Source organism: Haemaphysalis longicornis, unplaced genomic scaffold (genome assembly GCF_048455015.1).
Source record: "Haemaphysalis longicornis isolate Haplotype H1 unplaced genomic scaffold, Haemaphysalis longicornis Haplotype H1 scaffold_7, whole genome shotgun sequence".
Taxonomy (NCBI): domain Eukaryota; kingdom Metazoa; phylum Arthropoda; class Arachnida; order Ixodida; family Ixodidae; genus Haemaphysalis; species Haemaphysalis longicornis.
The window spans coordinates 116,427,480-116,451,814 of NW_027526422.1; the positions used below are offsets into that span (position 1 = coordinate 116,427,480).

At 46.5% G+C, this 24,335-nt stretch overlaps 1 protein-coding gene across 2 annotated transcripts in view; it reads right to left on the reverse strand.

Annotated features, from left to right (window-relative positions):
* The window catches only part of LOC144146856 (uncharacterized), an 82,456-nt gene that overhangs the window by 41,018 nt on the left and 17,103 nt on the right, over positions 1-24,335 (reverse strand). Inside the window, exon 1 of one of the 2 annotated variants that reach the window (XM_077678814.1) lies at positions 3,295-3,533. The exons of the other annotated variant lie outside the window; for it this stretch is intronic. The gene's annotated coding sequence lies outside the window, so the exon portion shown is untranslated. Of the gene's footprint in view, positions 1-3,294; positions 3,534-24,335 lie in introns of those variants that run through there. 2 annotated transcript variants of the gene reach the window in all.

Below are 24,335 nucleotides of genomic sequence, written 5' to 3' on the forward strand. Positions count from 1 at the left end.
ATTTGTCAAATAGTGGGTTCACGCACCGGAGGTACTCTCGGCCATCAGTGGTGCTGTCATTGTGTGCTTCGTCATATTTTAGGCCCCCTAGGGCTGTTTGACGTGCGCCAAAAGACAGGAACAAAATGAGATCTGCATGCTTCTAGTTGAGGCTACTTGATGCCGCTAATTTAGGCCATAGCAGAGTGAGGTACATGGCGAACAAACAAAGGAACGGTCATCATCATCAACCGCCTATTTAGGTATATTGCAGGATGGGAACAGTAGAATGAAGAATTCTTCGCACGGAGCAATCAACACAAGGCGAAAACACAAAAAATGAATTTACACGAAAAATGCAAACGTTTCTAGTGAGTTCAAAATTATTGTTTGGAAATCTTATAAATGTTCAAGATCAATTTCTCAAAGTTGCTTCTCAACATGTTTAAAAAGTGGCTTTACTTGGAAAGTCTCCATTCATGATGCCAGGTACCTGATTATGTGGGTGTATTAAAATAACTACAAGAAATCATTAAGACCACTCGAAGTATCGTTTGAGAAATGCATAAGGCAGTTATTGGTTCATTTTATTATTATTCCTCTAAACTGATCAAGCGGGTAAATATTACACTTTCATGTTCTTGGAAATGTTATACTAGACGGAATGTTTGCAACTGGTAGAATATAGGTTTTTCTATATATTCTTTTCAAAAAAGGGTTTTCCAGTGATTATTAACAGTATTGGAGAATCTAGTAGCAACAGATGCGTAGTGATTGTTTATGCTGGGAGTAATAGCGTTTAAGGCATTTGAGGTAATGGTTGTTCAAAGCTTAGCTGGCGCCTCTTTGACCATTTTTCCTTAATCATCATCTCTTAAAATACTACGTCGTGGTCTGCACTGCGGATTTCTACAATGGGGAATCGTTGTTCAACACGCAAGTATTCCCACAAGGCCCGTGGAAAGGGATGAAGAATGCGGTCAAGAGAGTAAAACTCTCAGAGCTTGCTGTTATTTCACAGGTCTCGTCGCTCAACAGACGTCTCGCCAATCGTTGCAACAGACTTAAATATCTGTTGTTCATTAAAGCCACAAAACCTTTGTCTTTAAGCCATGGAAGCAGGCCTAATTTCTTGAAGAAAAGTTTGTGCTGGTGATTGCTCAAACGCAACACAGCCGTGCGTTAGCTGCTGAGCGCAAGCGCTTTTGCGCAATCGGGCAACCACTACGTGACTGTTTGGCTTTAAGAGCAGTAACGCCTTGTTGACAGAATACACTTTACCACCGCCTGCTTTCCAAGGGAGTAGACTGGTGAGCATGGATTTCGAAATTGCCATAAAAAAATGATAAAACAGCTCACTCTTGTATACCTAAAAAATGTAAAAGGGAAGTATCGATTTATTTTTGGCCAATGCTTTCGAATGGAAAATTGGGTTAAAAAACTACAAAATATTCCCGCGACAAACGAATACTACACTAATAAGTGTGAGGCGTCGCGGTATGGTGGCGATTCTGTGAAGTTCGCACAGGTGGATAGTTATGGCGTTGTGGATGCGTTTTTGTTTACGGGTTTCGCTCTGGAATTCATGCTTTTTGATGATTTTACTGTGATGTTTACGCTGTCGCAATTCGCTGCGCCGAGAATGACAGAAAGGAGATAGATGCAGCGGTTCACTGGCCGACCACACTGTTTTTTTTACTCAGGCGTGTCTCCGTGTGCTGCGTTTTGTGTGCAGTTGGGTGATAAGCTCTATTGTTTAGTGGGTTATCTCCCTTTTGTTTTCCAGCCCTCTGTAACAAAGTTGCACAAAAGCGCGACCTGTTTTTGCGTATATTCCATGCTTCTGGTGTGCGTTCACGCTTCCGAAAGGGCAGTAAGTGCGGGGAACACGAGTTCATGCAACCCAAAAGAGTCCATAACCGAAAATGACAAAACCAGTGTCATGTTCCGATAAAATCACCCGTACAAAGCATAATTTGAGATCTATACACTTGGATGTTCCCTGCGGGGTTTCCGTTGGGGCTTGGCAGTAGAACGTCTGATTTTTAGTGCAAAACGCAACTAGATGTTTCGTGCTTTGCAAAGAAATGGGCTGCGGGGGTAGATATTATCTCAAGTTGAGTAGCCGGGAAGCGCGCCAGAGTTCATGCCATTTACCGTGGCAGTCAACTTCAAGCCGTCGAGTCTTTCATGAACAAATTCGCGACAGCTTTGGTCTTCGGTTTTCTTTGGGGTGTAAACATGTCAGATGTAGTTTTGGCAATTCGCGTAATATACGCTCTTGCACCCTTGAATTTGAGATTGGAGGGTGCCTTCGTTCTGTTCGCGACGGCGTAGCCGCTTGCACTGTTTTGCGAAAATTGACATTTGGACATGCTTTACGTACTCGACTAACCGCACATTATTGTCGACTGCTACGTACGTTGTTGCGCAAGCGATGAAGACGAAGAATTGGTGATAGTTTACGAAAGATGAACAATATTTTGCGCCATATTCACTCCCGCCATCGCCACGGCCGTCCGGCAAAAGACAGCCTGTTTTGTCGTTGAGTGGCGCGCTGCCGCAGAGTTTGATTTATAGGCAGTGAGTTACGAAAAATGGTATGCTGCTGCAGTCGGCTTCGTTGCATACGCTGAGAGATAATGTACAATAAATAAATAAATAAATAAATAAATAAATAAATAAATAAATAAATAAATAAATAAATAAATAAATAAATAAATAAATAAATAAATAAATAAATAAATAAATAAATAAATAAATAAATAAATAAATAAATACACCCATCAATCAATACTATACCCTAGAGCATAAACTTGGAGGGTTGCTCACAAATAATTTTTGATGGATAGATACATCCTGTATGCTCTGAAAAATAGCAAAACGTTACACCAAAAGGCTAACACATACGCGCAATGAGGAGTGACATGCACAGAGAATATCCTATGCTTGCCAAAACTAAAACGTCTCTTAGTTTTGTAATTGAAGTCATTACCATAATCCATACGTTCAATGCAGAAATGTACACATGCAACGTTTCGACTAGCTTGATGCGCTGGGCCTCATCTGTTCATCGTGTGCGCTATAAGGCAGGCTTCTTCCAGCTTACCTTCGCATGGCTAGGCAAAATAAAGCTTTACACACAAATTCGATGCCAAACCGACTGAATATTGGCAATGAGGTTAGGCTATAGGATTGCTCGACAAGACCAAGTGGTTTCATTTACCGGGAGCAGGTGTCTTGCCATCGGGGCTGCATTTCAAAAGCTGAAGTCATGCAGGCCTCAGCAAGTTATCTTTACTGATTCCAACTTACCATTGAAGCTTTTGCAGCGTGGGCATTCTACCGGAACTGTTTCCTAGGGCAAAGTTGAGCTTGCGAAGGTTCTCACCAAAGGCATTAATGTTGCAGCAGAATGGCGAGTTGGGCTAGTTGGTGAAATTGAATTTTGAAACCTTCAGAATCCGCAACACTGAAAAAAGACGAGACGAAGGAAGGGAACACAGGACGAGTGCTGACTCACAACTAAAGTTTAATCAGAAAAGATGCAGAATATATACCCTCCAAGTTATCAGACCACGCATGCGGCTCCCATAATCAGATGGGAACAAACCAAAAACCACAAAGAACAATAAAGAACCCACAAAAACAAAACCTAACACCTACATCATCAATTGCCACTGGGTGTACACCTCAATGACAACCAAGATACGCAAAATATTTCTTGTGTAAAGCAACAGAGGCCTGACTAATACAATCATCCCCTCTCTGGGTTATCTGGAACGCTTCAGCTACTTTCCTCGTCAACTGCCGCACATGCCTGAACACAATCTTTGTATCACAGAAAAGTGGCCTGCAACCACGACGATGCCGGCATTTGCTGCAATGTTCCGCAAAATGCGACGATATAGCACCTTTCAGGGACAGTTCATGCCCTCTGAGACGCACGTTTATGCATCTGCCAGTTTGACCGACTTATTCCTTACCGCAAGACAGTGGAAGTACAGCCTCCCAAATTTTTAATTATATAGCGGCAGCGACGACCAATCCGCATGTCAATGCCTTATCACGGTGTTTACCGGAAAATAGGCGAGGGTACGCGCACGCGCGTATAACTATCTGTTGTGGGAGCGTCGTCTGCTTCGCTTTTCTTCTCAGGGCAACACACGCCCCGTTTTTCTTGTCTTGCTAGGCCGTTTCGCTACTGCCAAAGGAAGCTAAGTAGCGTGGGGCGCAAAGTCATTCAGACTCAATTGCAGGGGGTGTAGCACTCTCAAGGAAACAGCATAGCAGACGACACTTATACAGCAGATAGCCCTGTGCGTGTGCTCGTACTCTCGACCATTTCGCTGCTGAACACTGTGATAAGGCGCTGACATGCCGGTCAGACGCCGCGCCCGCTATATATGGGAAACTTTGGGAGGCTGTTCATCAACACAGCCAAGTTGAGCCAACATTGCACTTGGCATACCGCGTTTCATATTTCACACTGCAGTCATTCCTGCCTCCGTGATGGTCACCGGACAATCTTTTTTCAAGCAAAGAACAAACCCTGCCAACTTTGTTTTGTGCTGTAAACAGGACCTTCACATTGTACCTGGAACCAACTTTTTTCAGCGCATTCGACACCTTGTGCCGATAGGGAATTACGGCTCGCCTCTTATTCCTACCGTTCAAAACTGCACCATGCGAACGTCATCCTTCCTTCTTTTTAGTTCTCGAATCATTTTTTCATACACTGACCACAAAACATTGCTTCGGAAACCGGCATCTCGGAGGCGACGCACTTGACCATCAAAGGCCTGTTCTGAGCAATGGACATAGGACCTATCCAAAGCAGCCCCCAACATATGCTTTGCATTTCCTCGTTTTACCAACTTGGAATGCCCCGACGCATAACTCAGAATGCCCCGACGCATAACGACTTTACGGACCTAGGCTGATTACACCAGCACAAATGTTCATTCTCAAGGTTCACATTCAAATCCACGTACTGACACGTTTTCACAAGGGGCCTCAATGGTGAATTCCTGGCCTAGCCAAACCTTCTCAAAGAGGTCTAAAAGCATTGACTACGGAAGGGGAGACTTCTTGGTTACGTACTACCAAAAAATCCTCCATGTACCGAAATATGCGGAACACTGAACTGGTAAGGTTACTCTCCAAACGTCTGTCCACCCGAGCTAAGAGACTTTCACTCAATGCGGTTGCTACAGATAATTCTAAAAAAAACCCTGAGCGTTGTACATACGACTGACCCCCACAAGACACAACAGTAGTTTTCAAATAAAAGGCCAACAGTTCCCAGAAAGCTTCTACAGAGATGCCACAACCATTCCTAAAGACTTGGTTGTCCTTGTGCTCATTTATGCACTCCTTCACAGAGGATAAGACCTGATCGTGTGGGATAGAGAAGTATAGGTCTTCAACGTCTATACTGAATAGCACCGTTAGGCGGGCTAGTTGGTACTCAGAATTCATGCTGAATTTTTGCTGAATCATGCTAAATCATGCTGAATTTGATTTAGAAGGAAGGGTGCTGAGAATCTTCAGATATGTAGACGATTATTTAGTACTGGGCCAGGGTACAGAGTTGGAGATGTTCAAGGCACAAGTGTTGGACGTCTTCAGAGTGAGAGGCGAAGGGTTAAGCTTCACGTATGAGGTGCCGAAGGAAAACAGGCTACAGTTCCTGGATGTGAAGTTCATGTTTGGAGAGCACCATGTCTGCTGGCAATACTCTCCACGCACGGAAAAACCACTCCTGAATTACACGTCTGGGCATTCAAGGATTGTGAAAAACGGTATCGCCATGGGATGTTTCAAAGCCGCTCTCACCAAGACCTGCAAGCACAAAATGGGTGAAGCATACCTTGAGCAAGAGCATCGCCTCAAAAAGGCGGGGTACCCGACATCGGTGTTGCTGACTGCGAGTGAAAGGCTATTGAAAAGAATAAAGTCGGAGTGCAAGGCGAAAGAAAATAGCCCAGATAGTAAGTTTTCAGTAATCCCGTACGTGCACGGACTGTCGCACAAACTTAAAGTTGCAGCCAAGTATAACGTAAATGTCGTTTTCGCAGCAAAGAACAAAGTGGGGAGTGTGTGCCCTGCAGTGAATAAATTGTACGAAGGAAGAAAAAGACCTGAAACTGGGAAGTGCACGATGAATCACAAACCCAGGTTTTTAGAATGCAAAAAGAACGTAGTTTACAAGATTCCTTTCACTTGCGGGCAGCATTATGTCGGTCAGACAGGCAGATGTGTAAATATTAGGCTTAGGGAACACTTGTCTAGCTTGAAAGGAAGGCCATATACGCATTTGGCAAAGCACGGTGAGCAATGTACTGTAGACAAGTGCGAACCTTTGTTGAACCAAACTACTATTGTGTTCTGTCACCCTAATCAGACTACCAGGGAAATTGTAGAAGCTTGGCACATGGCTGCGATAAAGGGAGCATGCGTGAGCCACCCGTCAGTAGCTTTGTCAGATAAAGAAATACAGTTGCTGACCAATACAAGATAGTATAATATTGTTACGAGGCGGCAGTTCGCCTTATCAAGTCAGTTTGAATGTACGGTTATCATGCTTTGCATTTTGATGGAGAGTGTACTAACCTGCTCATGCGCGGTGATCAAGGGTGTTAGATAGTGTGTATATATATGTGTGTCTAAGAAATAAATTTTCAGTTGTTAGTCTGCGCTGGTCTTCGTGTCCCTTGTTCTATCTGTCCTAGTCTTACGCTGCGCAAAAATTCAGCATGAAGTCTATACTGAATGCCCCTCGAATACCGGCAGGCTGGACCTTTAAGTAGTCGATGGCCGTGGTTAAATTTCTTACCCTAAATGGGTCGTTGACATTTAGTTTTCTCGATGAACTGCAGTCTTCTCGATGACGGCGAATTGCTGCTGCTTCGATGGCGCGCGACTGTGGATAGTGGCGTCAGCGCAGCTGAGCCTCTGCTCGGGCAGCTCGTTTAGCTGCAGGGGCAGACGAAGCACGCACTTCGCATCAAGAAGTGATCGTGTCATCGGTGATCACACGACGGCCGCGCTACACTGGCGTTACCTCGTAGCCGGTCATAGCCTCTGAGCACGCCTTGTGTGGCATTTGCGGCACTTCACTTTATTCTTTACTATTGTGCCATAACCTTCTACTGCAATGTCTTCCTCGCCCTCTCTTCGATGTCCTTCTCATTCTCCCAGTTAAATCAAGGGTCGACGGCCGAGGGACGACGGTGACGTTGGGGTCATTTCCAGGAGCGTAGCCTGGTCCTCCCCCTCTCCAAACGCTTGCCTATATCCTCTTCTTCTTGTTGTCCCCCTGTTCATTTCAATGTTGGCCATTTCATACCTTTCTGTTTGACACATACTCCCCCGGGTGATTTGGCACATACTCGTTCGGGGGTTTCAGCACAAAAACCTTCGGGGGTTTGCTCATGACACTACCTTGGTAACTTTCCGCACTTACCACGTAGTGACCAGATCTTCACCAACACAGTTATCACTAACACTGCCTTCACACCGGAGACAATTCGTAAATGGTACACGCCTGACCGTCCTCCTCGATGCCTTTATTGTCGCTGAAGCCTACCAGCCCACCTCCAACACTTGGTCTCGACATGTTAAACCTTCAATCAGCGCCGTACGTTCACCGCCCTGCACACTCAACCCAACCAAACTCTACTGGACACGTCCTTAGCCGCGCAAATAGCGACATATTCGCTGAAAAGTGACTCGTATGATGGCGCCATCGGTGCATCTTGTGCTGCGAGTGCTAAATAGACTCAATTGTACTTATTGTACTAATAGACTCAATTGTACCCGTACTATTGAGCCTTAAGGAGGCCTAAATGTGAACAAATGCTGCAGTGATATGCTTTATTACCATCCTTCCTTCCCTCACCCGGGCTCGGACCTCTGGTCTCCCTATTTTTAGAAAAAGTTTTTCAGTCAATTGTGCACCATCTTGTTGACAGCGGCGCTAGACTATGCCGGATTTTTCGCAGTTTTACTCCAGTAGGTGGGGGATCGGCCGTTCGCCGCAACTGGTTGATGTGCCAAAATTTCCAGCAAGGCGGCAATGGACGACGTTATGCAGGACCTCCTGGGCACGAGTGGCAGAACAGCTGAAATGGCAGACGGCAGGGCCGTACATTATCGCTTCTGGCTCCTGGATTGCCCCTACATGGGGTAAAGTGCGCAGCGCTTGTTGGATTACTACGCTGATCACATCGCTTAGTAACATGACTCAAAGGTTTAACAAAGATGGGAACAGTTTCTGCAGCTTCCACCTGACCGCCGAACGGATCGTGACATAAGCCTGCAAGAGCAGGAAGCACCATCGGCGGTATTCGCCGTAACCTGCCTGTTTAGTGGGCCATCAAAGCCTTTTTTCCTGAATATCAATCTTCACTGTAGCAGAACCAGGCTAACTAAGCAGCCGGCTTGAGCGTTTCGAATGAATCAGGTGGCAAAATATTGTCTTACGGCTCCCATGAACAATGGCAGTTACTTGTCCTGTGTCATTACTGGGTGATCACGGATAAGCAGCCGCTACATTTTCTCCCGAACATTATGAAGCCTTTGTTACAGAGCTCTGCGTGTGTGTCGCAAGCGAGAGCTGAGCATGTTCTATTAAAAATGTCGCTTCACGAACACAAAACGTGGGCACACGTCATCAGGCCGGAAGGCCATTTGCCGGACCTGCAGACGAGGGTGGGGATAGCATATGTCTTATGCCGAAAGGCTACAAGGCATGCGAAGACTTCGTGCAGAAAGCTTCACCAGAAAGCTTCGTGCGAGCTTCAACATCGGGGGCGCCCGCCAGTGCTTGCGCACTTGGATGAACACGCGAAACAGAAATGAAGCGACACGCAAGTACGTAGGCTCGTGTACGTTCTCGCACAGAATCTCTCGGGATGCAATAAATAGAGTATTATATAAGGCTTGCTTCAGTTAATCGAAAAATAAAAAAAGCTATTTATCCTCCGAGAAAGAGGGCATCAATAATTGCATGAGCACTTATAAATTTTGCTCATCCTCAAACCGGCGACCAGCGATACGCTAACGGGCATGATGTCCTGTGTGAGCCCAAAACTTGGAAGTACTTTGTTACCAACTCGAGGGACGGAGCCTGTCCATTCGGGAAGTTGACGCTAATTCTCATATCCTGTGGAAAACAGTGCAAGACGATCTGTCCATCGCCGCACCACGAAAGCAGTGACTGCCATCCTGGTGAGAATAACAACATTTTCGGCACAGAGAGACAAAATTGCCTATCCTCTCAGATGCCTCGCCAATGAGGTCTGCGCGACCTGAGAAGCCATGCCGTCGCCGCGGCTAGGGCTTACAAGCACCCCGTGAATGTGAGAAGAAACTGCAACCTCGCCAAGGGAACATCACCTACGCGTTATATTCGCATACCTGCAAGGCAAAACTTTGAAAACATGTTCTGAAGTTCTGTCTCTTGGGCAGTTCGGCCCAGCACGTAAAACTAGTTAAAATAAAATTGAAGTACTACTGAACATCTCTTAGATCTTATGTCGCCCACTACGCCAGTGAGGGAAAACGCCTATGACAGAACCAGCCAACGTCCCTATTCTATCGCTGCAGCAGGAACAGCCTTCCAGCTGATCGAAATTTACCTTTCAAGATCCTTTCCGAGGCCAGTATTTGAGAACAGGCGGATCGTAGCAGCATCGGGCACCTCATGCGCCACGCAGAAACATCCACTCGTTCCAAGGGCTGTTTGTGTTTACGAAGGCCAGCCATCGTGGCCAGCCATCAGCGTGGCGAGCCATCACCCAAACTAAGCCATCAAATTCTTCGTTCACCAAGTTCTGAAGCATATGAAAGGCCTCGAGTCCCCATCACGAACTACGGAAATGGCTGAGCTAATGCAAAAGGTCTGCCGCTACAGCCACAGGGTAACGTAATATCAAATTTTTCTTCTTGAATTCAGATGTCAGGAAGCTTTGCCTAATTGAATATCTTAGGTGAAGTGTAACGTAAACAAATTTTAGTTTTGAATCTCCCCTCAATAAAGTTTCTCACTCAGGCCCTTTATAAGAAGGGGTATTTCAGTTGTAGTAAATTTTCTATAAGGATTTAAAAATTTTAAGCTACCGCACAGAGACTTGTTTTCTCTCGCATACCTTTTCAGATGTTCACCTTGCAATATCACATAACGATGTTTCCTTGGCTTTCAGGTTGTGTTTTCATGCACCCTTACCACCATCGAAAATGACACTTAATCATGTAAGGGGGGCAATATTCACCTGAGTCTAGAATCCGCTGTCTGCTGCGTTTGCTCTCATGAACCAAGTTAAAGGCCGTGGGGGTTCGGGTATACCCAAACATTTCTAGAGGACACTACGAAGACCGTGATCGAAAAAGAAGGCGTGGTGAAAGTCACAGTTTGTGATAACTGCAATACCAGGCACTAAATTGCACAAAACCACAGGGTGATGCACTACCGAAAAATGTGGCAATGGTGCAAAAGGGGCGCATACCCATTTGAGCGCCACGAAAATTCTACAAATTGGAGAGCAAAAAAGCCTCCTTTTTGAGAAAGCGTTTGAGAGCGCACCACGATTCCTGTAAAAACGTGTGAAGAAGACGCTAAGGCTAACCAAAACGAGTGAATTGTCTTTACCAGTTGCAATCCAGCTGGTTGATGTGCTGTGGCCCCACAGTGGCGAGACGGTTCGCAGAAGACGGTGACAAAAATAATTACACCATCTTCCCTTAGAGAACCCTGAGTAGTATGCGAAGCAGCCATGGGGTCGACTAAAGTTCCCATTATAGTTAAGTTCGTCGTTTCCGTTGACGTTCAGCTTCACGTGCCTTCGTTGTATCAGTAGCTTCTTGACGTAGTTTGAATGAGTGAAGGACATAAGGCGCGTGTGTAGCACATGCTCCCGTCTCGGTTTGTAGCGCAGTGGGAAGAGCGCCACGTACCTCCCGTTGCGGCCAGGGAGTCGCGGGATCGAAACCGGGCGCCGTCTAAGAATTTCTTTTTACAGTACACTGCGCTGACGTCAGCCCGAAAGCTGACGGGGCTGAAGAGACGCGCATGCGCAGTAGAGTGCGGACGACGACAACGAGGCTGGGTGGGACACAGCCACGAGCATGAGATGCTTCGCATCTTATAATTATACAGGGTGCGTCGGGCCTCATTTTGTTTTGATCATTTATACAGCTTGATCGGCTGCGTACAGGTCCGACGCTGATGTATTCTTATTATTTTCTCGCTGTTGTTATTGCACCGTACCCCAGATGCAATCCATCCGAGAAGTCGGCAGCTTATCACCTAATATTTGTTGCTTTTGATAATACAAGCAGGCTGGTGTCTACGTAGATTGCGCTTTATCACGAGAAGTAGCTATGAGAAGACAATATTTTCCGCAAAGATTACTCGCCCCTGCCACCCCCTCCCCCCCCGCTCGATGTATAAAATGCCGCTAATTCTCAGCAAACTTTGGAACCGCATGCCTACTCCAGGTGATGACCCAAAAAAGACGAGATTGGGAAATAGAGCACACCCGGTGCTACACATTTGTGCGGATGCTTGTACAGTTCCCAGCTGCTACATATCGTATACTGACGTAAGCTGCTGGTGTGTCGATGACTCGACCCGGGAACTTAGTTGACGCTGACAAATAACGTACGTTCGCACGTGCCTACCACTGTGAGATTTGTGGCTGTTCCACACATGTTACCTGTGTTTTGGGTCTAAGGTTATACCAGGGAAACTGTAGCATGTGGACTATTGATGGCATTTTACCCAAAAAAGACGTGCAGCTTGTGTGAGTGCAGCGTGGGTTTGCTTACAACAGAGGGAGCTTAGGATAGTTCGCCGTGAAAAATGGTATAGCACGTGGCTGGGTGTTTTCACGTGTGTAGTGTGCGCGTAGGCGTCCCCGTGTTCGACACGGCAATTTACTAGGTCACGTTTTTTATGAATTAGTTTTGCGTGAGCGCATCTTTTGTCTTTGTTTTCTCGGTGCCCATTCTAGCAGTTATTTATCATTTTTCACTATGTACTGCCTTCCCTGCCAAGGATTTGGCAGGAGAGTTATAAGCATTATAAATAAATTACAGTGGCAACAATTTCGATGTGTTGTATAGCTGTATTGATTTAGTTCGTGCCGGGCTACAAAAGCATTGCAGCAGGCACTACATAGATATTACAATAATACACGAGTTATCGTACCCGCCGTGGTTTGCTCAGTGGCTAAGGAATTGCGCTGCTGAGCACGAGGTTACGGGTTCGATTCTTGGCCACGGCGGCCGCTTTTCTGATGGAGGCGGAAAGCGAAAATTCCTGTGTGTGTACAAGATTTCGGCGCACGTGAAAGATCCCCAGGTGGTCAAAATTGATTCGGAGCCCTCCATTACGGCGCGCTTCATGGCCTGCGTTGCGGCGGCGCGTTAAACCCTACAATCAATCAACGAGTTATGGTGAAAAGCAGATTGAGGGGTGACTTGAACGAACCTAAAGGTGAAGGGAGAGCTTGCAGTATGGCGCTTATTTCAAATTTAAAACCTTTCTAGGAACAGGAAAATTTTCGTTGCGTTTAGTACAACTGCGATGTGCCGGGAACATTTTTATTTTTCACTATGGTCCGTGCGGCGAAGAAAATGAAATTGCATCAGCAATGTTTAAGAGCGAAACGTCAGTCGCGATAAGAGTTTTTTATATAAGATTTCAAGAATAGAGATAAGGGATATCGACTCGTATCAGATGCTTGTAATTGAAGTGGCGGAGAACTGTTGTATATGTAGCGCAGCACCTCCTTTTCTGCTTTGAATTGTGCAGATGTCTGTTTGGCGCTCTTTTTTAGGCTTAACCACAAACCAGCTCGCCAGGCAAGGCGCGCTATACTATTCTGAAACAAGAATAAGATTCGTAATGAAGAAGGCACTGCCGGAGCAAAATGCCGGCGTGTTTAAAGGACCACATACAGGTCGGCCACTTGTAATGAAGTTTGAAGTATAGGGTAATGAAAGCATGCATCAAATATTACAAAGGGTGGTAATTTTTGAGAACCCCTGCAACACTTCCGATACCCTTTCACTCTTTCCTTCGCGTCTCGACGCACTGCGAAAACTATAGATATTGCCAGCAAGGAGCGGCACTGTGTGATTTGCTTGTCCCGGAGGATACGTCTTCCGTTTCTGCTTTGTTTAATGACTTGTGTTTTAAATTGGATATGGAATGCGTTCAGTACTACACCTGAAGGAAAGCCGGCCGATAACATCTACGCCGCAGTAATGACACAATTACAGCGGTCGGAGAACGCCAAGACCGGGTAAGGGAGAAAAAATCTCTTGAAAATATTTTTAAATGATCTGATGGCCGTAAAGCAGCATTTCCTGGCTCAGGTAGTTTGCGACCTTCAAATATAAGTGCCGGATGTGTTGGTTTACTTCTTTTTGCAAGCATTTAAAATTGCTAAAAAAGTTTAAGAAAGTGTTGCAGGGTCCCTCTAAAGCCGGGAGAAGTGTTTCTTTTCGTTGGTTAAGAGGCAAATGTTGCTTCAGCTCCTTCCTAACACCGCGGAATAATGAAGAGATAATTATCAGAAAAAATATCAAATGAACACGAAAGGAATCCCCGTTTTTACAACTGTGGTAGTTAAGACTACAAAGTGACGGGCAAAGGAATGAACAGCTTTGTTTAGAGTGGCAGAGGGGTTTTTCTACCGGTCTACTCCCTCACATTTTTGTATACTAGCTACGCAAAGATGCAAGGGTTTGAAGACGGGGCTTCAGCCCGTGTGCTGAACGCGAGTAAGGGAGGTAGGTTGCGAACTGGTTCGAGAAGGCGCTGGTAGGTTGGTGGAGTAGAAGCAGGCGCATGCGCCATGCCAAGTAAACTGTATTCAATATTCTGCCTACTATCTGGCCCCAATTCTAGTACGTAGGCCCACCATGTTGTCACTGTGACAAGAACGGGAACCATAATGCGGAGCGGCGAGAAACTGATGCGGCAGAAGTTGACCCGTGTTGAAGTAGAACTGCTAGGCCGGATGCTTGTGATGCTGCTATGTACACCGCGTGAAGGTTGCAGTACAGATCACAAAAAGTCGTGTAATTTCGCGATGTTGACCTTGACGACCGAACTTTTTGACGTATACTTTGTTGTCAATAGCTCAAGCTTTTTTGACGGGCTTGCGTGTTCCGGCGTGTGTGAATGTTGGTTATCCCTTAGTTTAGTGGGGAAATATATAGCCCCTGTACAAATAAAATGTCAAAGCCCATTTCTTTAGAGGAAGATGTTTAAAACTCAACGCGTCCTCGGTGCAGAACGTGTGAAATAAAAGTCCAAAACTTGCGCTCTTAAAGGGCAAAATGGAAGCTGCAGGAACGCTCGCGCAACGAATCCAAAGGAAATGCGGAGGGACCCGGATGCCATTATTGCGGAATCGGATAGACGTCGGCTTCATAACGCGATGAACCCGGGCGCCATTCTGACCACGGGAGTTGGTTTTTTCTTGTTGACTGTCCTGCTGAGATTTCATCGTCATAATCCTGTGCCCTTTGTGAAAACCTCTTGCGTAAATTAGGCTATCCAGCATTGCGTTTTGGTGCAACTACATCGCCATCAGTGAGACATACGAAGGTTTCCTTTAAAAAATATACTTTTCATTGCAGAGTCCTGACTTTTCATTTGAAATGTTGAGTGCGCCTTGATGATTGAGTGAAAATACAAACAATACGTTGGCGCGATCAGGTTAGTGTTTCGGTCCTTCGCTTCTTCCTAACACGCGATAAATAGGCGGAGCGAGCGTTAACACGATAAATATTTATAAAATTACGCCATTTTCCCGTGGGAGGAACCCTGAGGAGGATGCGAAGCAGCACAGGGGGTTGGTTGGTGTGGCAGCAGCGTAGCAGCAACGGCGAAGAAGGCGGTTGGAAGCAGACCGAACGGCGCGCAGCGCGAGTGCACCTGGTTCATACGGCTGGTAGGAGGAGAATGGAGGAGAGACGCGCATGTCCAGTGGAGTAGTGCGCAGCGCGTGTGCACACCAGGATAATGGAGGATAGACGCGCATGCGCAGTGGAGTAGCACGCAGTGCGTGCGCACACCTGATTTACACGGCTGTTTATACGGCTGTGAGGAGGAGAATGGAGTAGAGACGCGCATGCGCAGTGGAGTAGTACGCAGCGCGCGTGCACACCAGGAGAATGGAGGAGAGACGGGCACGCGCAGTGGAGTAGCGCGCAGCGCGTGTGCACACCTAGTTTATACGGCTGTGAGGAGGAGAGGGAAGCGTGCTCGTCTCGTTGCAGCCCAGGAAGACACCGGCAACACTGTCGCTCCAGGACACATTAAAGGGTAAGACACCACCGGGCGTTCAGCAACCCGAGCATGCGCAGTGGGGGTGTGGATGGTGAAACAACAACAAGGGAGGGACATAGCCCCGACCATGAGATGCTTCACATCTAATAATTTTGGGCGTACGGAACTTTTTGTTACCTAGAATTAGGCATGAAGCTAACGTTTATGACGCCAATTAGAGGGACATGGGGAATACTTGATAACTGGAACTTTTTATTGGGGTGTAGCACGCTGGCTGAGCTTTAACCGCATGTCTTTGGGCGTAACATGCGTAATAATAATAATGCAATGTTGTAGAGGAGAAGGTTCAAGGCAGTAGCCTTTCTTGGAGTAACTGAAAAACAAAACGTCTAGTCTGTCCGTATTCCTGTCCCTCAATTAAGTTAAAACAATTTATAACCCAAAAGTTGAAACAATTCATCCAAATGAAGTGGGTGATCACCGTGACTGCTAGGTTGGCTGTCGACGTGCCATGATCTCTTGTGGTCGCTCCGCGGTTTCCTGAACTGTGCTCAAATTGATCGTGAACCTTTCTCCAGTGCGTGTTTACCACTTCTTTTATTTTTAACCTGACCTAGGGAACTCGTGACCACGTGTATACTCGCTTCGCGGTTTCCTGATATCTGCTAAAATTCAAAGCGAACATTCCTCCAGTGTGTTTTAACACTTCCTTCTTTTTTACCTCGAACTACTGAACTCTGTCTAGAGACCTCACGTCGTTTTTTTTTTTTTAATTTGTGTCATTATTCGCTTGACGTAGCATGTTCGGCTATCTATTGGACAGAACTCGCCAGCATCATTAAACTGCTTTCTCTCTCTGTCTCTCTCTCTATAGGCACAACCTTTCTAGGATACTCAACATGCTTGCATAAGGCATACATACCCGCCGCGGTGGCTCAGTGGTTAAGACGTTGCACTGCTGAGCACGAGGTCGCGGGTTCAATTGCCGGCCGCGCGGCCGTTTTTCTGATGGAGGCGAAAACGCCTGTGTGTACGATACTCCGGTGCACGCTAAAGATCCCCTGGTGGTCAACATTAAATCCGGAGGCATCCCCTACGGCACGCCTAATCGCCTGCGTCGAGTCGGCGCGTTAAACCCTACGATCAATCAGCGTAAGGCATACATGTCCCCATCATTTAGCGTAAGGAAAACCTCAGGCACATTCAAGGCAAAGTGTAGGTACATACATACACTGCTGTCCGCGCTATCATCTTATTTGGAATGCACGTCGAACGTGTTTTTATGATGGCAATGGAAAAATATGGCGCCTTAACAAGAGGTGATAATGCCTCCACCAGAGGCGAGATGAAACAAAACATAAAAAGAAGAAAGCTCTCGCTCATGCGCTTCCAACCAGAAAAAGGAAGAAAAGATAAAATGATGCGCGTGTCCTACCAGATGGCAAGCGAGCACTGCGACGGCGGGATAAGGGAAAATGGAATGTAAAGTGGAAAGCGAACCACACTTCAAATAATCCGTAGATGAACGGGAGGGGAGGAGAAGAGGACGAATGTTGGGAGAGCAGAGCAGAAGAGGAGTTATGTCGCACCGGTGACAGACGACTATCGTCTTCCAGCGACATATTTAGTAAAGAAAGCAGATAAGCCGACAAAGGTATTTGCAGTTAGTGCGTGATTTTTCAGTAAGGCAGGTATGTTGTCGCTTCGAATTGCTTTATGCCAGCTCTCGGTTGAGGTAGTAGTGAGGTCCAGCACTTTATTCGGGACAAAAAAATACACACTCGCCTCTCGTTTCCCACATACTGCGTTTATTGCAGTTATTGCAAATCTTTTTATTGGCGTGTGCGAGAAGTTTTAGTTTCGTCAAAAACAGGAAGACAGGCTGAACATTTCTGAATCGCGCATGTGCTTTATTTCTTTTTGCTATTTTCTGTACCTGCAACACACTTGAATATTTCAGAAACTGAAGTACTGATTTATAGGGCACCTGCCGCGGTGGCTCAGTGTCTAAGGCGTTGTGCTGCTGAGCACGAGAACGCGGGTTGAATTTCTGGCCGCGGGGGCCGCTTTTCTGATGGCGGCGGAAAGCAAAAACGCCGTGTGTACATTATTTCTGCGGAAGTTAAAGATCCTCATGTGTACAAATGCAATCCGGAGCTCTTCACTATGGCGGGCCTGACCGCGTGCGTTGCGTCTGCGCGTGAAACCCTACAATCAATCAATGATTTATAGGGCGTGCCGCTCAGAAAAAGTGGTCTGAAAGGAAAATCCGTGACTTTTGGGCACACTGCCTGTCGCCGGCGCGGCAACTGGACGCGGATGTATCCTCTGGTGCTTGGTACACGACTAGAACTAATTTGGGTAGTGTGGTGAAATACAAGGCTTTTTAGGTAACAAGTGTCCCAGGTTTAGAAGCACAGGCCAGAAGTGTTGCGCACCAGGGTTGACTCATATAAAGATTTTAGCTTGCACGTATATTTCGTCTTCCACGTACAGTTTTTTTAATGATGACTGGGCTACTCGACACTCCTCCCACATTTTCCTTTCAGTGCTTCTCGTCCAGCAGCATCAGCAGGATCGCCATTAATATTCATCCGTCATCATATGTATCGCAAGCAAGCAAGTCTGTCGGTTTTTTTACTGGAAATTCTGCAATAGAAGTGCTCTTGACAATCGTGGCAGTTTCGGTTGCGAATGGCTAGGTGGACTGATTTCAGGTTCTCCATTTGGCCGCGTGCTGTCTGACGCGGTCGTTTCTACATCATTCGCTCTAACCAACGTGGCTTTTAACTTACGGTTGTGGTATCCGATAAACCTCCTCCTGCTCGCAAGCTGCCTACTTGCTACGGTGGTTCGTTGAGCAGCTGTTCTCTTTCATTGGCCAATTAACCCGGCAGCACATCACGTACTCTTTATCTGAGGCAGAGCACACAAGTCGGATCTGCTTTGTGGCCGCTGTCTTTATGTTGTATATTATCGCATGCAGATAGGGCACAACCGCCAGCTGGCATTTTTCCGTGGCCTCTTTTGGATGCCTCGGTTGCTCTCGCTTTATTATGTGAAGCAAGGTCTCGCAGATGGGCACCTCGACCACGTTCAGATAGCCTTCATGGCGGAGATTCCCAATTTAGTAAGTAAAACTTCTTACCATGTAATGACTGCATGACCGACTTACTGCTGAGTTCAGGGAACTGATGCCTAACCCACGTTCAACATCCTTCGAATGCGGTTAGTGAAAAGGCAAACGTAGTTGCCTTCGTGAAGTGCATGGGTGCAGCACGTATGATCGGTACTGAAATGTAGCGCTTGGTCGAGAAACCTCATTTATTGTCCCACTGGTGACTCGTCAGTAAGAGACAATGCCAGAAACCCGCGTTGAAACGTGTTGGAATCCTACTTTCACACCCTCTTCTTATTTCGCTGCTCAGCTTCGCGTGCACCAAACTATAAAGTCCGCCAAGTACCACCAGATTGCCAGCACTTGGTCGGCTGGAGTGACTAGTAGAACCAAACATTTGGTGTGTCGACCTAGCACAGCTGCTTAGACCTGATCGCAGGGGCTGAAGACAAGAAACTCGGTAAGGCAAGGTCCTTTTGCCCTTTGACTCGGCTCATTTGAAGAGTGTAAATCTTAGGTTAGCAAGCCGCGTGCTCAACTCATCGTTAAGCCGGCCATGGGGTCACAAGATGGGAAAAAGTTTCCCCGACGAAATCTTGATGGTTCGCCTAGCAGGCTAGGCGAATACGGGCCTAGTGTCGATCTACAAATCCGTGATTTCATACATAAATCAAAAGAGACCAAAGGATCCAAAGGAGGCCATGGAAATATGAAAGCTGGTGGTTGTGCCCTACTTGCACGGCGTAATGCGCAACACACAGAAGATAGCGGCAAACCAAAGGGTGCTAGTTGTGTGCACCATAGAAAATAAAGGGCACGCCTTGTGCTTGCGTGTTAATCTGCCACTGAAAGCAAACAGGTGCATCAAATACCACGGTACTAAGTACGCAGTTTCCGAGCACGCGCTGGTTAATAGGATACGAATATTGTGTTGTAAAAGCAAGATCCTTCAGACCGGCCGAAGTTGAAACGACCGGATGGGTGAGTACGGAGCCAAAATAGAGAAATGAGAATCAGGATTCCTCGCCACACACTACGGAGACCGCTGCAATTTCCACGTGCCCTGTTATCACGTCATTACCGCGCACCAAAGCAGATAGACGCTTGCGCAAGAAATAGTCACCGCGATGCAAACTGAAGAAAACACCAGCACTTATCTCATCGCGGCAACGTCTTCGCTCACGGAAAATAAAGCCTTTCTTCCACCATTGCGTTAAAAATACGTGCCCGTAGGGCTGTATAAATGTACAAGGTGAGTTTGGTGTGTGAGCCTTGTGCCTATTCTATTCTTTTGGTCGGATATGACCGTTTGTCGGCTGATTCGTGTACAAGTTTTGTCTTAGAATCTCTATGTCGCCAATATCAAATGGGCCGGATAACTGTCATTGCCCTTGAAACGAAATGGCATCCAATGTGTGTGACATTGAACGATGTTTTCGACCAGCATGTCACAGCTGGCTCTCCTACTGTGGGCTTCTGCTGACGGAGAGCTGCCTTGCCTCCTATGCTATGGAACTAAGCTTCCTTAAATTTTTTGAAACCTCCAGAAAGTAGAAAGGGGGCCCCATTAAAGTGAAGGTGCAGACCGTTTCTTTCTGATTATCTCTAGAAAAGCATATCTTTCTGATTATCTCTACAGAAGCAGTGCGCAATCGTTTCACTCGAAGGGGGAGAAATTTTTTTGCAGACATCCGATATTATGTCACAGGAACATTCATGTATACGCATTGTCTTTGCTCGACGGCTAACACTTATCAATGCGTATAACTAATTTCAGAAATTGTCCGAAACAGGAAGACACCCGGCTGTGGCTGTATATTACCCGTAGTATATACGTACATACAAACGTGTAGTGCAAAGATTTTAGTGAGTTTGTTTTACTGGGTGGGCTTATGAGTTATGTGAGAAGGACATCAAGACAGATTTTGAAAATCTGACACAATTCGCTGGGATTTGCCCCATCTTCATTACCACTCATTACAATCGTATGTATCTTGACTTTGGCATAGCTCGCCTTGCATGGTGTCAGCAGTGTTGTACTGCGAACCTCGCATTTACATTCCCTTCCCTGTAGCAATTTGATGATGCGGGGGGTAACGCTTTACAAGCGGTGGAAGTGCGTAGTACATGTTCCATCGGTTCTTCTGCCATGGCTCCCGATGAAGAAAGAGTACGGACTTCGCTATTCGTAATTTTATCTTAGCACTGTGACCCCCGTCATTTCTCCGGTACTGACGAGGGGGACATTGATGAGTGGATCAGCGTGTACGAGCACATTAGCGCTTACAAGCGCAGGGATCTTACATGAATGTTAGCAAACGTTGTCTTTCAGCCTCGAGACAGAACGAAGATATCGTTTGAAAGCCACAAAACGGAACTCCTCGGATAGGGTCATTCGCGAAGTTTATGTGTGCCGTCAGCACATTTCTCATGCAGGGCCTCGACAAAACCTGGTGACCGTTAGCGTTCTTTTAAATGAAAATCTGTTGCCCAAAATACGCCGCCCTGGTCGTGTGGCTGCTTCACCAATAAAACTTCGGCCTCGCGGACACGACCTAGCCAGGTAACTCGAGAGCTGCTTGCCCCCTACGAGGCGATGCCGCACTTATCCCACAGCCTCAAGGCAGAGCACCGCACTTATCTAGGGACCCAATCCTTCCCCATATGGCGTCCCTCAACGCCGTAATAAGCTACCACTGGTGCAGTAGAACCGACGGCCTTTTGTTAGCAAGTTTACCACAGACATCTAGCCCATCAGCGGGAAGGACAAATGTTGTCGCCGACACGCTCTCCCGTGTTTCCGCTGTCGAGTTCATACTCGTGAGGACTGACTTCCTTGCCGACACCCAGAAAACGGACGCCGAACTCCAGCAGCTTCTTGAGAATGGCTCTTCAGCTTCAGGAAGTTACTGCCCCTGGGTCGACAGACAGTATCTACCGCGACATATCCACCGGACGAATGAGGCCATACGCACCTTCGATGCATCGCCACAGCCTTTTCAACCAGTATCAGAAAGTCATCCATCCCGACATTCGCGCTTCTGCACGCCTTGTGACTGACCGCTACGTTTGGGCAGCAATTCAGCGTGACTGCCGCACTTGGGCAAGTACTTGCATCCAATGCCAACTCGCCAAAATCACCCGGCACGTCACTTCACCACCCTGGGTATTCCCCGTGCCGTCGGAATGGTTTCAAGACGTCCGAATGAACATTATTGGCCCCCTTTCACCTCTCTGACCTTACCGTTATTGCCTCACCACCAGTGAATCTTACACTCGATGCCCTGAGGCATGGCACGGCGGAAGAATTACCGCAGAATACGTTGCCCTGCTTTCTTCTCCTGCTGGATATTCCGCTTAGGAACACCTCATTTCTTCGTGTCCAGTCAAGGACGGCCGTTTGAACCTCAGCTATTCGATCTCCTCGGGCTCTACAATGGATTTGATCGTTTGCGTACCACACGTTACCACCCTTGCGCCAATGGGATGGTCAAGCGCTTCTATCGACAGCTCAAAGCAGCCATCATGTGCCACCTTCACTAGACCTGGCTCGAGACTGCCGGTCGTAGCTCTCGGTCTTCGCGCCGCCTTTAATATGAACATTAAGGCAGCGCCCTGAGAGCCCGTCTACGGGAAACTGCTTCGCGTACAACGGGAATTTCTCTCCAGCCAGCTTCCGACATCCCAAGCTTCGATACTAGACTTCGCCGCTCTGCTCCGACGCACTTTGACCGCACTGCGCCCGTCGACAGCAGTACATCGCGCTAAGCCGACTCCGTTCGCGTTTATGTACATGGCAACATTCACACATGCCTTTCTCAGTGACGACAATTTACGTGCGCCTCTCCAATCACCTTGCTCCAAACCATAGGAAGTCATTAGTCGCAACGACAAAAACGTGACCCTGGAAATCAACGGGAATGACTTCCGCGTCTTCGTATGCCCAATGAAGCCGTCATACGTCCTCTTTGAGGAGATGCAATTCCTTGCACTGTTCGCGTAAACCGTCCACAACCTCCCCGGATCCCTCGGCCTCAACCTTACATTACCATTTTTGGATGCCGGTGGCTGTTCACATATTTTCTTCAAGCCTCAGGGCTTTCCTCTGCGTGGAGGGAGGTAGTGTGACGACGACTGCCTCGGTATTTTTCAAAGGGAGTGCCGGCGACAAAAATTAGAACGCATACCCGTCGGCTCAGGTAATTAATGGAATCTGACAACCAGCGCACCGCTTGGGAAAAATAAGGAAAAATAAATCAAAATAGGAAATGAGGGGCTCGTTGAAAATAGGACTGAAATAAAGTTTGGCAGTCAAGAAAACCTGGTCGACCACTCTCGACATGTCGTACACACTCGAGTCACAGCTCGGGGGTAAAAAAGAAGGTCCCCTTCACCCCGAGAAGTCGGAGTAGCGCTGACTACCACCCCCAAGCACAAGAAAAAATTACATTGACATTAATACCCCAGAAAGTAGAGGGGAAAAATAGCCCCGCCGGTAGCGTAGTGGTTATCGCACCAGACCGGTATTCTGGAGGTGGTGGGTTCGGATCCCGCCTGGCGGGCATTTTTTCTCCACTTTCTTTATTTCTTTCCAAATTCTGTATGTTTCAATGACCTACTACATCCTCCCCTTTGCTTTCCGAGGTTTTCTTGACTGCCAAACTTTATTTCTGTCTTATTTTCAACGCGCCCCTCATTTCGTATTCTGATTCGCTACATGCATAGCGAGGGCCTCTGTTCTGGCAGTCTTGGTGCCATAGGAAGCTTAAGAGGGTTCAACGCTGGTCGACCACTCTCGACATGTCGTAGACACTCGAGTCATGGCCCGGGGGTTAAAAAAGAAGGTCCCCTTCACGCCGAGAAGTCGGAGTAGCGCTGGCTACCACCCCCAAGCACAGGAAAAAATTACATTGATATAAATACCCCAGAAAGTGGAGGGGAAAAATAGCCCCGCCGGTAGCGTAGTGGTTATCGCACCTGACCGGTATTCTGGAGGTCGTGGGTTGGGATCCCACCTGGGGGGCATTTTTTCTCCACTTTCTTTCTTTCTTTCCAAATTCTTTATGTGTTTCAATGACCTACTACATCCTCCTCTTTGCTTTCCGAGGTATTCTTGACTGCCAAACTTTTTTTCTGTCTTATATATATATATATATATATATATAAGACAGAAAAATACCTCATTCAGCACTATAAAACACTGTTAAAACGCCAAACAGCACTGGCAATAAGGACTGCAACTGTGATATGTGTCCTTACGGAATCCCTCGTCCCGTACGTCTCTGTCCTACAATATATATATATATATATATATATATATATATATATATATATATATATATATATATATATATATATATATATATATATATATATATATATATATATATATATATATATATATATATATACATATATATATATATATATTGTAGCAGTGTCGTCACACTTTCACATTACATTACAGAAACCCATAACATTGCTCTATGGGGCAGCCAGTCCGTCAGCAAGGTGACTATTACGTTGTGCTAGAAAAAGAATAAATTCATATCCAATATGTGATGTCGGTCTTTTGGGAGTTGAATAAATTGTGCAATCTTTCATTTCTATATGATGTGCGAAGTGCGGGGAACCATTTTAAATGGCTGAGCCTATTCATGATGGCGTATTTATATTTACATTTTTATTTGATTGGCGTATAAGGTGGCACCATTTTTACAATAAAAAAATTGTAAGTCAGCGCTTGTACAGTTCTGACTGTGAGATTCAACGTGCCCAAGCAACACAGGCGATGGGGCGCACCGTAGTGGAGGGCTTCGGATTAATTTTAACCACCTGGGGATCTTTAACGTGGGCTGAAATCTGGAACACACGGGCGTTTCCGCTTTTCGCTTTTCAAGCGCTTGTCCTGCTGTATTTTGCCTCTCC